This window comes from Brassica napus, chromosome C7, assembly GCF_020379485.1.
Source record: "Brassica napus cultivar Da-Ae chromosome C7, Da-Ae, whole genome shotgun sequence".
In the NCBI taxonomy this organism is placed as follows: Eukaryota; Viridiplantae; Streptophyta; class Magnoliopsida; order Brassicales; family Brassicaceae; genus Brassica; species Brassica napus.
Window position 1 is genome coordinate 10,830,094 of NC_063450.1, and position 13,910 is coordinate 10,844,003.

The 13,910-nt window shown below is 43.0% G+C and overlaps 1 non-coding gene across 1 annotated transcript; it reads left to right on the plus strand.

Annotated features, from left to right (window-relative positions):
- The first annotated feature begins 12,002 nt into the window (after window positions 1-12,002).
- LOC125590870 lies at window positions 12,003-12,109 on the plus strand. Its single transcript, XR_007326872.1, has one exon. It is a non-coding gene; the product is annotated as a small nucleolar RNA R71 (small nucleolar RNA).
- Window positions 12,110-13,910: the final 1,801 nt, after the last annotated feature.

Consider the following 13,910-nt stretch of genomic DNA (forward strand, 5'->3'; position numbering starts at 1 on the left):
CGACCAGGAATAAGAAAGATGCAGTATGGGTTGTGGTTGATCGGCTGACCAAGTCGGCTCATTTCCTGCCTATCAAGAAAGGGGATGGGGTCGATAGGATTGTGCAAGTGTACCTAGACGAGATAGTGAGGTTGCATGGTGTTCCAGCAAGCATTGTCTCGGACACAGATCCAAGATTTACATCTTATTTCTGGCAGGCTTTCCAAAAGGCCTTGGGAACCAGAGTGAATATGAACACATCTTATCATCCTCAAACGGATGGGCAGTCTGAAAGGACAATCCAAACCTTGGAGGATATGCTAAGGGCGTGTGTGTTAGACTGGGTAGAGTCTTGGGAAAAACACTTACCCTTAGTGGAGTTTGCTTACAACAACAGCTTCCATACAAGCATTGGTATGTCGCCGCATGAGGCTTTGAATGGTAGGCCGTGCAGGACACCCCTATCCTGGACCCAAGTGGGGGAGCGTATCATGTTGGGTCCTGAGATTGTAGAACAGACCACTGAAAAGATCAGGATGGTCAAAGAGAAGATGAAAGAGGCGCAAGACCGCCAAAAGAGCTATGCAGACAAGCGTAGGAAACATCTTGAGTTTGAGGTCAATGACCTGGTGTATCTCAAGATGATTACCTTTAAGGGTAGGACCAGGGTTTCTGGACGAAAGAAACTGGATCCTAGGTACTTGGGTCCATTCAGAATCATAGAGAGAGTGGGTGCAGTGGCATACAAGTTGGACTTGCCATCAGCAATGGATGCATACCACAATGTGTTCCATGTATCCCAACTCCGGAAATGTTTGTCTGAACAAGACATTGTCTTGCCCGAGATTCCTTCCGACCTTGGTAAGGACCTGGCTTTGGAAACCTTGTCGGTTCGGATTGTGGATCTGCCAGAGAAAGCTATGAGAAAGAAGACAGTTCCCATGATCAGAGTGGTGTGGGATTACAATGGTAAAGACCTCATCACTTGGGAAACAGAAGCAAAAATGAAAGCTATGTATCCGGACTGGTACAGACAATTTCTTCCTGAGGAAACACTTAACATGGATTCGAGGACGAATCCCAAGTTAGTGGGGGAGACTTGTCATGTCCCCGATCCTAGATAGGATCCGGGGGACGGGCCATGGTGCGGGGAGACGCACCAGTAAGGTAATTGGACCTTGAGACAAGCGTATCATGGCCCTAAATGAAGGTTAAGGGCATCAGTCAGCTGAGACTTAACCAGGATAGGATGGAAACAAGGTTAAAGGAGTTGAGTGAGTGTTTAGGCAGCTGGACGAGTGTTGGTTTGAGTTCAATCAGCTCGGTTCATCTGGTATTCAGTTCAATAAGATCTGTTCAGCTCACGGGAGCTGGTGGACTAACTCACTCAGCTGGGAACAGCTGGAGGTCAGCTCAATCCGGTGAACGGTGCGTTCTGGTTCGGATCAGTGTGGACGAGTCTGGGACGGTTACTGGGCGAGCCGATGGTCCGGGTGCGGGACGGTTCGACCAAATTGGTCTTAGGCTTGGGACAGGGAGTGGGCAAGCTTCCAGGGTGTGAGCTAAGGCTCAGGTTTCGTTTGAAAAAGAAGGAAAAAGAAGAATAACCGCCATGGGCAGTTACTTGGTGGCGGTTATGGGAAAAACTGCCCCTTTTGGTACCTTTTTGGTAACTGCTCGTCCAGGCAGTTAGGGGGGAGGTTATGACCGAATTCTTCTTCATTTTTCTTGTCTCTGGTCGAAAATATCATTACAGAGAAGATAGAAAACTCAGACAAACTTCCAGAGAGAAAAGAGAGGCAAACCGACGGTTGGACGATCTGATCTGTGGTGGTTCCTGGTTGTTTCCGGTGGAGTTTGTTTGTGAGATCAAGAGGATGGATACTAGGCAGAAAGACAAGGAGAAGGAGATTGAGAAGGAGAAGGAGACGACCCCTGGAGATCGTAACCCTAAGGTGAGAGGTGTGGCCAAGAGTAACCGGACGAGGCCGCGGATGATGGCCGTGTGAGTCTGGCCGGTTTGGATCGATTGGCCACTCCTTACTCTGACTTCTTCTACTCTGTTTCTTCATATATATTGTACTATGGATTGTTTTATGATATTACAGGGAAGGATCTATCGATCTTAAGGCCTCGGCCTGATCAAATCCCCATGAAAGCCCCTTGTTCTTGTGTGGGCTGATCATGGCTGAGATCACTATGATCTGAGCCGGTTCTTTTGAATCTGATTATGGGAATATTTTTCTTCTGAATTGTCAAGATTTATCATGAATTTTATTTGGTATTTGGATCTCTTTTTAAAGGGGTCAGATTTGACATTTTTGATGATTGTTCTTGACTAGATTGGATCCGACCATGCAATGTGAACTGATTCTTGTTTTGTAATCTAACCTTGTGATTGTGTGTTTGTCTGTGTTGGATCCAGGACCAGAAATGGACCGTGGTAAGGGAAAAGTACCATGAGGACCGCGGCCATGGGAAGATGTGTGGTGATTGGGTTGATTCGGAAAATTGTGTAATTATTGTAGCCTATTGTGCAACTTGTGAACTTATGCGATTCTAGTGTGTGATCTATTTATTAGGATGATGAATGATGTATGAACCTTGTTTATTATCTATGAAATATCTATTTGTCCTAGTCGAGGTTGGATGGTTTGAGTGTGAATGTTGGAACCTCAAAACTCTGAAAAAGACTTAGAATTATTTAACACTTGAACTTGAATATGTAAATGAAACTGGTTGCATTGTTTGGTGAGGCTGCGGTCTGGTTGGATTGGGGAATCCAGGATCGGGTCTTACAGTCCCTTTTCACATAGCTAAGCATAATTTATTAAAATATTTTTATAAGAATCAGAATAAATTATATCAGTAAACCTCCCCCCAGACTTAAATTACACTGTCCCAGTGTAACACAATCGGAGTTATGGTGGAAATAAATCATAAGTACTCAATGTAACAAGTTAGGAAAATAAACCTTACCGGAGTGGGAATCGATCGATGTGCATCGGTATGCATCGATCGTCGTATGTGATTTAAGGTCATTCGATGTCGACATGTCATCAACGGTCGATATGTTGGTAATCATCTTACTTAGGTTTTGCAATAATTCTGAAAGAATGAAAACGAAAGTAAATACTAGTAACTAAGAAAACCAATTAAAATTACCTAATAGTGGGTTGCCTCCCACTCAACGCTTTGTTAGAGTCATTTAGCTTGACTGTGGAGGTGTGTGGCTAGTTGGTGGAAAGACATCTACTTGTTGGGAAACAAGCATCCACCTCGTCTCTGCACATTCTGGACCAAAGCTGCAATGAAACTTCTTGTGGCCTTATCATTTCCGGTCCATCTCTCATCCATCTTCTGAATTGCATTTGAGATGTTATGTAGCGTTTCTAGGATGTTTTCAATGCTGATCTTATGCCATCCTATCTTGTCGTAGGCGTATGCTGATAGTTCGTTCAGTTTCTCATGCATTGACTCCATTTTGTTTTTTATCAGCTGCTCGTCGTCTGGTGTAGACGTGGTATCGATCGATGCGACCAAGTATTTATCGATCGATGCGACCAAGTATTTATCGGTCGATGCTGGTGCCTTACTGTCGATCGATTTGGAGCGTTCTCTATTGATCGATGCTGATATCTGGTGTTGAGATGCGAGTTGCCTCTGAATTGCGTTGACTTCCTTCTGTAACCACTCTGCATGGCTATCCAGTCCATTGAGTCTGACGTCAAATGGAAAGTAGATGTCATCACACCGCTTCTCAAACCGTTCCTCCATGGTGTCTATAGCTGTGTAAAGCTTTGATGTGATATGATGAACTTCTGCTGCTATGTAGGTAAGATGTTCTGTAGGTTTCTTACCGTCGAGCGATGCCCTGCGGAACCTATCGATCGATGTTGAACCTTCTTCCTGAAAATCATGTTGATCATTACGCTTACCAATGTCCCTCTGGACATTTATCATCTGTGTAGACAAGGTGTCCAAGTATCGCAGGGTACGTGAGGTGAAACGGTCGTGCATATCCTCATAAGATTTTAACCTATCTTCCATGGCTGCGAACTTGCTGTCGATCGATGTGGCTGGTTGATGTCTCGAGTTTTAACCCGATTATCTAACTGCAAGTGCACAGTAAAGTACGCAGTAGTAATACGGGATCGAATCCACAGGGACCGATGATCACACGTAGAGTTGCAGACAAGTTAATAGCTACAGTGAATCAAGATATATTTTTGATGGTTTTTGTTTAATTTTCTCTAGTGTCACAAAGCATAAACAAGCATGTAAAAAGATGATTTAAACGAATTGAAAACTATTTTAAAACAAACGTTGGGCATTGGGAATTCTCAGGGATTTCTTTTTAATCAAGATACAATTAATGGCAGACACAGGGATATATTAAGAACCGTCTAGAACTCAAACACGATATTAGAATTAACCTACTTCCGTAGCGCTAATTCTCTATGTTATAGAAATCTCCACACTAACTTCCGCTGAGTTTCAATTTCTAAACAAGCATTAAGAACAGGTTCAATATGTTCACAAAGCGCAATAACATCAACTTCCGAGGGTTAAGGACACTTTGCTCATCTAAAGTATTTTCGGAAGTTCAAACAATCACTTTCGGTGCATCAAACAATCTGAAATCATGAACTAAGTGATCAATTCAGTTCAAGCAGTAAGAAATCCATTAGATGAAGAACCAAAACGTAATCCCTTAGTCTACACACGTTTTATGAATCAAAACATCAAGAAATCCCCTATGAGAACCCCTAAACCCAACTAGATGACTACTCACACATAACTAAACAAGAACAAAACGATTTTGATGAAGAAAACATGATAAGATTGTATTAAAACAGAGTAAAGGTTCAGAAGATCTTCTCCAAATGGTTTTGAGATGAACTCCTTCACAAATCTTCACAAATCACACAAAAGATGAACAAAAACTCTCAAATCTCTCTCTAGAACTTGTAAATCTCCTTCTTGGTCGCCCCTGGTCTTTTCTGAGTCTCAAAGGTCGAGTTCTTTTGTGAATTATTGAGGGGAGTGGGTAAAAAGGAGTGAAAAGCTCGTTTGTGCGTGTGGAGCCCGTAGCGCCTGAGATCGGTCGATCCACATGGCCCGGATCGGTCGATCTCGTGTATGAAAGCCTAGGATCGGTCGATCCACATATCCCGGATCGGTCGATCTAGTGCTCTGTGCGATCAATACTTCATTCGGTCCATTGTTCGGTCCATCTTGCTTCTGAATAAATCCCGAATGCGTTCTTTTCTTTCAAGCTATCTAGTAACCTGCATATTACACTTAAGAACACCAAAACGCATCAAATAGACCAAAACATTAATTAAAACCGACCATTTAATTGCTCCAAAACGAGTTTAAAACCGTTAAAAACACGGAATATCAACTCCCCCAGACTTGAATCTTTGCTTGTCCTCAAGTAAAGAGATTAAAATTTGGGAGCTCACTAACCCTCAGTAGACCTTACCTTGTGATTTCGCTAACCACTTAAATCAGAGACTGTCAAGGCTTCATTCCAAATCCCCACCAAGACCGCGCAAACCTTTCCATATTTCAGACCTGCAAGTCTCAGTTTCAAGTAATCAACTCTTTACATTCATTAAAAAGGGCGTGACCTTTCCACCAAAGATATCTCCATCAGGTATAACGGGCTTGGTGTTTGGGAGGCTGTTTTAGTGTTTAATTAGGTGAGGCTCAAGTGTTTGTGGGTATCAGCGATAACAAAAAAAAATGCAAAACATTATGCAAAATCGCTGGAGAGACCGAGTATATTGATAACCATGTTTTCGAACTGCTCAAGTCTCAAATGATCAAAAACCAACAAATCTCAAACTCTAACCCCAAATTTAAACAAAGCATCATCTCTAGTACATAAAATAAAAATAAAATGTCTAAATCAAATATACTGAATGAGATATAAACATGAAATTTTTTTTTTTTTTTTTTTTTTTTTTTTTTTGGACCGATTACTTGCAAATGTTTTGTGGTAATCGATCGAATCATATCTTTTTTTTTTTTTTTTTTTTTTTTTTTTTTTTTTTTAAGAAAACTTATACAAACCGGAATCGAATATATACACTGCGATGCAATCACACACTTACAACACCCAATTTTTCTATTTACACCTCTAGACACACAGGTCCGTGTCTAACCACCTAAATGTTCCGATCCTACCTAAGCAGTCGGATGAACCATGTCTACCCTAATCTCTCCATTGTTTTTGCACATGTATGCACATATGATCAGTGTGTAAGAATGCATGGAGATGAAATAAAAGGGTAAGGTGTAGGTGTGGTACCAAACTATTGATGAGTCTGGCCATTCAGGATTATTAAAGAGTGGTAGAATGTGGTAAAGAAAATCCTGAATGTGTATATGGTGTACCGTTTCCTGATGTTGATTCCTGGTCAAAAGAAATTAAATTCATTAATGGTCAAAAATAGTTGAGTCGATTACAATTCACCGAGACTTGATAAAAGATTTAAGGAGAGGTTGTTTGGTCAAGTGGTTCCTCGGTTTGTCTGCGCTAACAGTCCTGAAAAATGGTCAATATGAAATGTAATGCACAACACACAAGGAAATAGTCTAATAATCATCACAGGGTCTGAGAAAAATACGTAGAGAGTTTTTAAAACACAAAGAAAATAAAAGAAATAAAAGCAATATGGTACATAAGTAGCATCCTCCCCCAGACTTACTTCACACCGTCTCGGTGTGAAAATAATTCCAAGAGAGATTACCGATCAGGCGTTGCGGTCAGTACGCCTCTTGGAGCGCCTCTCCAAGGCTCCATCATCATCAGAGTCCTCCGCTGCCTCAGGTCCAGCAGCGGTGCCGTGGGCGCCTTAGATCGACCGATCCATAGGCGTTGGATCGACCGATCTCTGCCTGATCGTGATACATGCCTGAAAATCATCTAAAAACACATCCAAAAATCAATTCACACCAAAAAAAAAAAAAAAAAAAACATAATCACAAAAGAGAAAGAAAATCAAACCATGTGGGTTGCCTCCCAGTCAGCGCTTGTTTAAAGTCGCGAGCCTGACTATTTTGTTGTCCTTAGGCGAGATCGGGTTCCGATAAAGGAATGTTGGTTCCTTCTTCGGGTTTTGCATCTGTGAAGTAAGGTTTTAGCCTCTGCCCATTGACGGTGAATTTCCTCCCATTGTCTTCCAAGACAACAGCTCCATAAGGTCTAACCTCTGTGATGGTGAAAGGTCCGGACCAACGAGACTTAAGCTTTCCAGGAAATAGCTTGAGTCTAGAGTTGAACAGAAGGACTTTGTCTCCAGCAGCGAAGTCTCTCGGGATTATCTTTCTGTCATGCCATGCCTTAGTTCTTTCCTTGTAGATTTTGGTGTTCTCATAGGCGTTCAACCGAATCTCGTCCAGCTCGTTCAACTGAACCATCCTCCTTTCTGCTGCGGTTTTAATGTCGAAGTTCATCAACTTCGTTGCCCAAAAACCACTGTACTCCAATTCCACAGGTAGGTGACAAGACTTTCCATAGACCAGATTAAAAGGAGTGGTGCCCAAGGGAGTCTTGTAGGCGGTTCTATACGCCCATAAGGCGTCATCAAGCTTCACAGCCCAGTCTTTCCTTGTTTTGCCTACAGCCTTCTCCAAAATCCCCTTGATTTCTCGGTTCGATATTTCAACCTGCCCACTTGTCTGAGGATGATAAGGTGTAGCTACCTTATGCTTTACTCCATGTTTCTTCAGCAGTTTATCGAACGTCTTGTTGATGAAGTGAGAGCCTCCATCACTAATAACCACTCTCGGGATCCCGAATCTTGGAAAAATGACTGTCTTGAACATTTTCTTGACAACACTAGAGTCATTTGTCTTGCTGGCTACTGCTTCCACCCACTTGGAGACATAATCAACCGCAACCAAGATGTACTCATTTCCATAAGAAGATGGGAAAGGGCCCATAAAATCAATTCCCCATACATCAAAAACTTCAACTTCAAGGATGAAATTTTGGGGCATCTCATTTCTTTTACTGATGTTGCCTTTCCGCTGACATGCATCACACTTTGAGACAAACTCATGGGCGTCTCTGAAAAGTGTAGGCCACCAGTAACCAGCCTGCAGGACCTTAGAAACCGTCTTGAATGTTGCAAAATGGCCTGCGTATTCTGAACTGTGGCAGTGGAAAAGAATCCCTTGCATCTCATTCTCCAGAACGCATCTCCTGAATAAACCATCTGAGCATCTCTTGTAGAGGAAGGGATCATCCCAGTAATAGTGGTTCACATCTCTCATGAACTTCTTCCTCTCATATCCCTTCAGGTTCGGTGGTTCAATTCCAGCACATAGGTAGTTTGCAAAGTCTGCAAACCATGGGAGATCATCCTGAATTTGTCTCATGGCACAGCAATCAGCCTGATCCAAATACTCATCCTCCAGCAAGGTGATCACATAGACATTCTCCTCGGGTAATGTATCATCCAGTGGTGTTTCAGCTTCCACTCTCATTCGGGAAAGATGATCTGCCACTCCATTTTCTGCTCCTCTCTTGTCTCTGATCTCAATATCAAACTCCTGTAGGAGTAAGATCCACCTTAAGAGTCTCGGTTTAGCATCTTTTTTCGTCATCAGGTACTTCAAGGCTGCATGATCTGTGTGCACAATTACTTTCGAGCCCACCAAATAGGACCTGAACTTCTCGAAAGCATAAACTACTGCCAGCAACTCCTTCTCAGTGGTAGCATACTTGATTTGAGCATCATCAAGCGTTCGGCTGGCATAATAGATCACATGGAGTTTCTTGTCTTTTCTCTGCCCCAAAACAGCTCCAATCGCGTAATCACTTGCGTCACACATTATTTCAAATGGCAAGTCCCAATCTGGTGGCTGCACAATGGGAGCACTGACTAGAGACTTCTTGAGAATCTGAAACGCAGCGAGGCAGTCAGCATCAAAAACAAACTTCGCTTCTTTGCACAGCAGACGGGTGAGTGGCCTCGCTATCATAGAGAAGTCTTTGATAAACCTCCTGTAGAAACCGGCATGTCCCAGAAAACTCCGAATATCCCTCACTGTCCTGGGAGGCTGTAGGCTGGTCATAACTTCAATCTTTGCTTTGTCAACCTCGATACCCTGCTCTGATATCCTGTGACCCAAAACAATGCCATCTTTCACCATGAAATGACACTTCTCCCAATTTAACACCAAGTTCTTCTCCTCACATCTTTCCAGCACCTTGCACAGATTAGCAAGGCAGTCGCTAAATGAAGAACCGTAGACTGAGAAATCGTCCATAAAAACCTCCATAATGTCCTCAATAAGATCAGTAAAGATCGACATCATGCATCTCTGGAAAGTTGCAGGAGCATTGCACAATCCGAAGGGCATTCTCCTGTAGGCAAAAGTACCGTATGGGCAGGTGAATGTTGTCTTCTCTTGGTCGTCTGGATGAATGGGTATCTGAAAGAACCCGGAGTAGCCATCGAGAAAACAGTAGTAGGGGTGGTTGGCTAGTCTTTCCAGCATCTGGTCAATGAAAGGAAGTGGGAAGTGGTCCTTCCTTGTGGCTGAGTTTAGCTTCCTGTAGTCAATGCACATCCTATGCCCTGTGACTGTTCTGGTAGGAATCAGCTCATCCTTCTCATTTGTGATGACAGTGATGCCACCCTTCTTAGGAACCACATGAACCGGGCTCACCCAAGTGCTGTCTGAAATTGGGTAGATCACCCCTGCACTCAACAGCTTTAGAATCTCCTTTTTCACAACTTCCATCAGTTTGGGATTCAGTCTTCGCTGGTGCTCTATGGACGTCTTTGACTCATCCTCCAAGTGAATCTTGTGCATGCAAAGATCTGGAGAAATACCTGTAATATCATCCAAAGAGTACCCCAATGCTTTTCTATACTTTCGCAATTTTGAAAGAAGCAAAGCGGTCTCCACATTATTCAGGTTAGCACAAATAATAACAGGATATGTGGAATTCGGTCCCAAGAATGCATACCTCAGCCCAGCTGGGAGGGCTTTAAGTTCCACCTTTGGAGCATTCTCCTCACTCCAATCTGGTTGGGAGGATGACGGTTTGACGGTTTTATCGGTGCCTGAGTCTTCAAGGCTGACATAGGCGACATGCTTCTCAATCGGTGAGGCTGAATCCAAAATCTCAGAAAATCCAACCACTTCTTGGTTCATGAACCCGAACTCACTCTCCCTTTGGGTCAATGCGACTTGTAGAGGATCATCAGTGTGCAACTCTTCATCCATTTCCTCCACCAGTTCAGTCAATGTATCAACCCAGAAAGTCTGTCCATCAATAGTCGGATTTTTCAGCACCTTCTCCACATTGTATCTCATCGCCATGTCTCCTAGACGTAAGTCTATATGCCCATTCTGTACATCAATCATGGCTCCAGCAGTAGCTAAAAACGGTCTGCCCAAAATGAGAGGATCTTTAGGTTCCTCTTCCAGCTCCAGAACTACAAAATCGGTAAGCACATATCCCTTTCCAACACCAACAGGGATGTTTTCTAGTACACCGACTGGTCTTCGCACTGATCGGTCAGCAAGGACCAAGGAGATCCTTGTAGGTTTGTAGTTCGTCATGCCTAGCCTCTCAGAGACAGAGAAAGGCATTAGGCTCACTCCTGAACCCAGATCGCAGAGACTCTTCTCAAAAGTAAGTGATCCAATGCGGCATGGTAGAACAAATGCTCCGGGATCTTCACGCTTTTTAGGCATGACATTTTGTAGAACTGCGCTACACTCCTCATTGAGCATCAACACACCCCGCTCTAGGCTCATCTTATCGGTAAGAATCTCCTTCATGTACCTTTTAAGAGAAGGTACCATCTTCACCGCTTCAACAAATGGCAATCTCACATGTAACTCCCCAACAAGGTTCTTTAGCTTCTCGTACTCACGTTCTTTGATCTTCTGCCTTGGTCTGGATGGGTATGGAGCCTTAGGAACATAAGCAGGAGGCGCCACATACACCTCTTCAGGTTCAGAGGAATTTGGCTTCGTCGACACGGGATCGGTCGATCCAGATGGACCGGATCGGTCGATCTCCTTCCCTTGGATCGGTCGATCTGTTCTTGAGATCGGTCGATCTCTTTCTCTTTCGATTCCTCAATCGTTTTTCCACTCCTAAGTGTTATAGCATTCACAAACTCCTTGGGATTCGTCTCTGACTTCCCTGGTAGAAATCCAGGTGCTGTTCTGCTGCTGGAGGCGGTTTGAGCAACTTGCTTTTCCAAAACTTTCAAATGGGTGTTCAAAGCTTCGAACTTCCCATTAAGCTCTCCATACATGTTATCCACCTTGGTGTTTATCTCTGCAGTGCTATTCTTCTGACCTTCTAGCACCATTTGCAGCATCTTCTTAATTTCGTTATCCTGAGAAGGCTGTGACGAAGAGGCATTCCTTGATTCTGATAGTTGTTGTACTGCTGCCTTTGCTGAAATCCTGAGTTGCCCGAGTTGTTCCCCTGATATTGATTTCTGTTCTGAAATCCTTGGTTGAACACACTCTGGTTCTGATTCTGGTTCTGCCTGTTTCCTGCCTGAGGGTAGGACTGATGTTGTGGATTCTCCACATTGTTGCTCCGGTAAGACAGATTATTTTGCTGATTTTGATTCCATCCAAGGTTCTGATTGTAGCCTCTGTTGTAGTTTCCTTGACCACCAATGTAGTTCACATCAGCTTGCATATCATCTGAATCATCACCAACAGTTTCTTGTGAGGAACGATAGCCTTGCTCCTCCACAAATTTCACAGATTTCTGATCTCTCTTGAGAAGCATCTCAATCTTGGCATTCAGCTCATCTATCTTCTTGGATTCATAACCAACACCCTTCTGGCTGGTGTCAAACCTTGACTTGCGGTTTGCTTTGCTGGATGACAGGTTGTTCAGCAAGGTGTAAGCTTCTTCAACAGTCTTGGTCATGAAATCACCATTACTTGCTGTGTCCATGGCATCTTGACTCTCTTCATGAACTCCATTATAGAAAATGTTCAGCAAGCTCACATCAGTGTAACCATGGTGAGGGCAGTCCTGTGTGTACTCCTTGAAACGCTCCCAAGCCTCATGAAAGCTTTCTGAATCAAGCTGCTGAAAGCTTCCAATTCTGCTTCTCAGATATGTGGACCTTGACTTGGTGAAGAAATGCTGTAGAAAAGCAGCTCTTGTCTCTTCCCATGTAGTAAGAGATCCTGGAGGGATGGACTTTAACCATCTGATAGCTTTATCAGCTAAGGAAAACGGGAACAACCTGCATTTCAAAGCGCCTTGAGGAACTCCATTATGTCTGCTGGTGTCACAGACTCGCTCAAAATGCTCCAAGTGATACATCGGGTCCTCAGACGGGTTTCCATGAAACGGATTTTTCTCCACCAAATTAATGAGACCAGTCTTGATCTCAAAGTCTCTTCTCTCAATGGGAGGTGGGCGAATCCCAGAACGATCGGCATAGAATGCATCTGGTGTATCATAATGTGCAAGCGTCATCCTAGGCATGCCATAGTCTCCAGCCTGTTGTCTTGCAGCTACACCAGCCTGCTGATTATCACCAGCATTGTTGCCTTCTCGTTCATTTACAGGAATTGGATTTTGCGGGTTGTCCTGAAATTGGTCTTCTTGGTGTTCAGCCATTTCAACCTCTTCAGCGGACTCAAGTCTTTTCTTTTTCACTTGTCTCTCTAGGCGGCCGAGCTCTAACTCCAAAGGTATTAAATTCGATGATCCTTTGCTTCTAGTATGAAATCCGCTCATTCACCTGAAAACACAAACAGAAAGAGAAAGACAGAAACATTAGACAAAATAAAGAAAATGCTATAGTCTTAAACTGATCATTAACTCTAGGGTGACCAAATGGTCCCCGGCAACGGCGCCAAAAACTTGATGTCTCGAGTTTTAACCCGATTATCTAACTGCAAGTGCACAGTAAAGTACGCAGTAGTAATACGGGATCGAATCCACAGGGACCGATGATCACACGTAGAGTTGCAGACAAGTTAATAGCTACAGCGAATCAAGATATATTTTTGATGGTTTTTATTTAATTTTCTCTAGTGTCACAAAGCATAAACAAGCATGTAAAAAGATGATTTAAACGATTTGAAAACTATTTTAAAACAAACGTTGGGCATTGGGAATTCTCAGGGATTTCTTTTTAATCAAGATACAATTAATGGCAGACACAGGGATATATTAAGAACCGTCTAGAACTCAAACACGATATTAGAATTAACCTACTTCCGTAGCGCTAATTCTCTATGTTATAGAAATCTCCACACTAACTTCCGCTGAGTTTCAATTTCTAAACAAGCATTAAGAACAGGTTCAATATGTTCACAAAGCGCAATAACATCAACTTCCGAGGGTTAAGGACACTTTGCTCATCTAAAGTATTTTCGGAAGTTCAAACAATCACTTTCGGTGCATCAAACAATCTGAAATCATGAACTAAGTGATCAATTCAGTTCAAGCAGTAAGAAATCCATTAGATGAAGAACCAAAACGTAATCCCTTAGTCTACACACGTTTTATGAATCAAAACATCAAGAAATCCCCTATGAGAACCCCTAAACCCAACTAGATGACTACTCACACATAACTAAGCAAGAACAAAACGATTTTGATGAAGAAAACATGATAAGATTGTATTAAAACAGAGTAAAGGTTCAGAAGATCTTCTCCAAATGGTTTTGAGATGAACTCCTTTACAAATCTTCACAAATCACACAAAACAAGTACAAAACTCTCAAATCTCTCTCTAGAACTTGTAAATCTCCTTCTTGGTCGCCCCTGGTCTTTTCTGAGTCTCAAAGGTCGAGTTCTTTTGTGAATTCTTGAGGGGAGTGGGTAAAAAGGAGTGAAAAGCTCGTTTGTGCGTGTGGAGCCCGTAGCGCCTGAGATCGGTCGATCCACATGGCCCGGATCG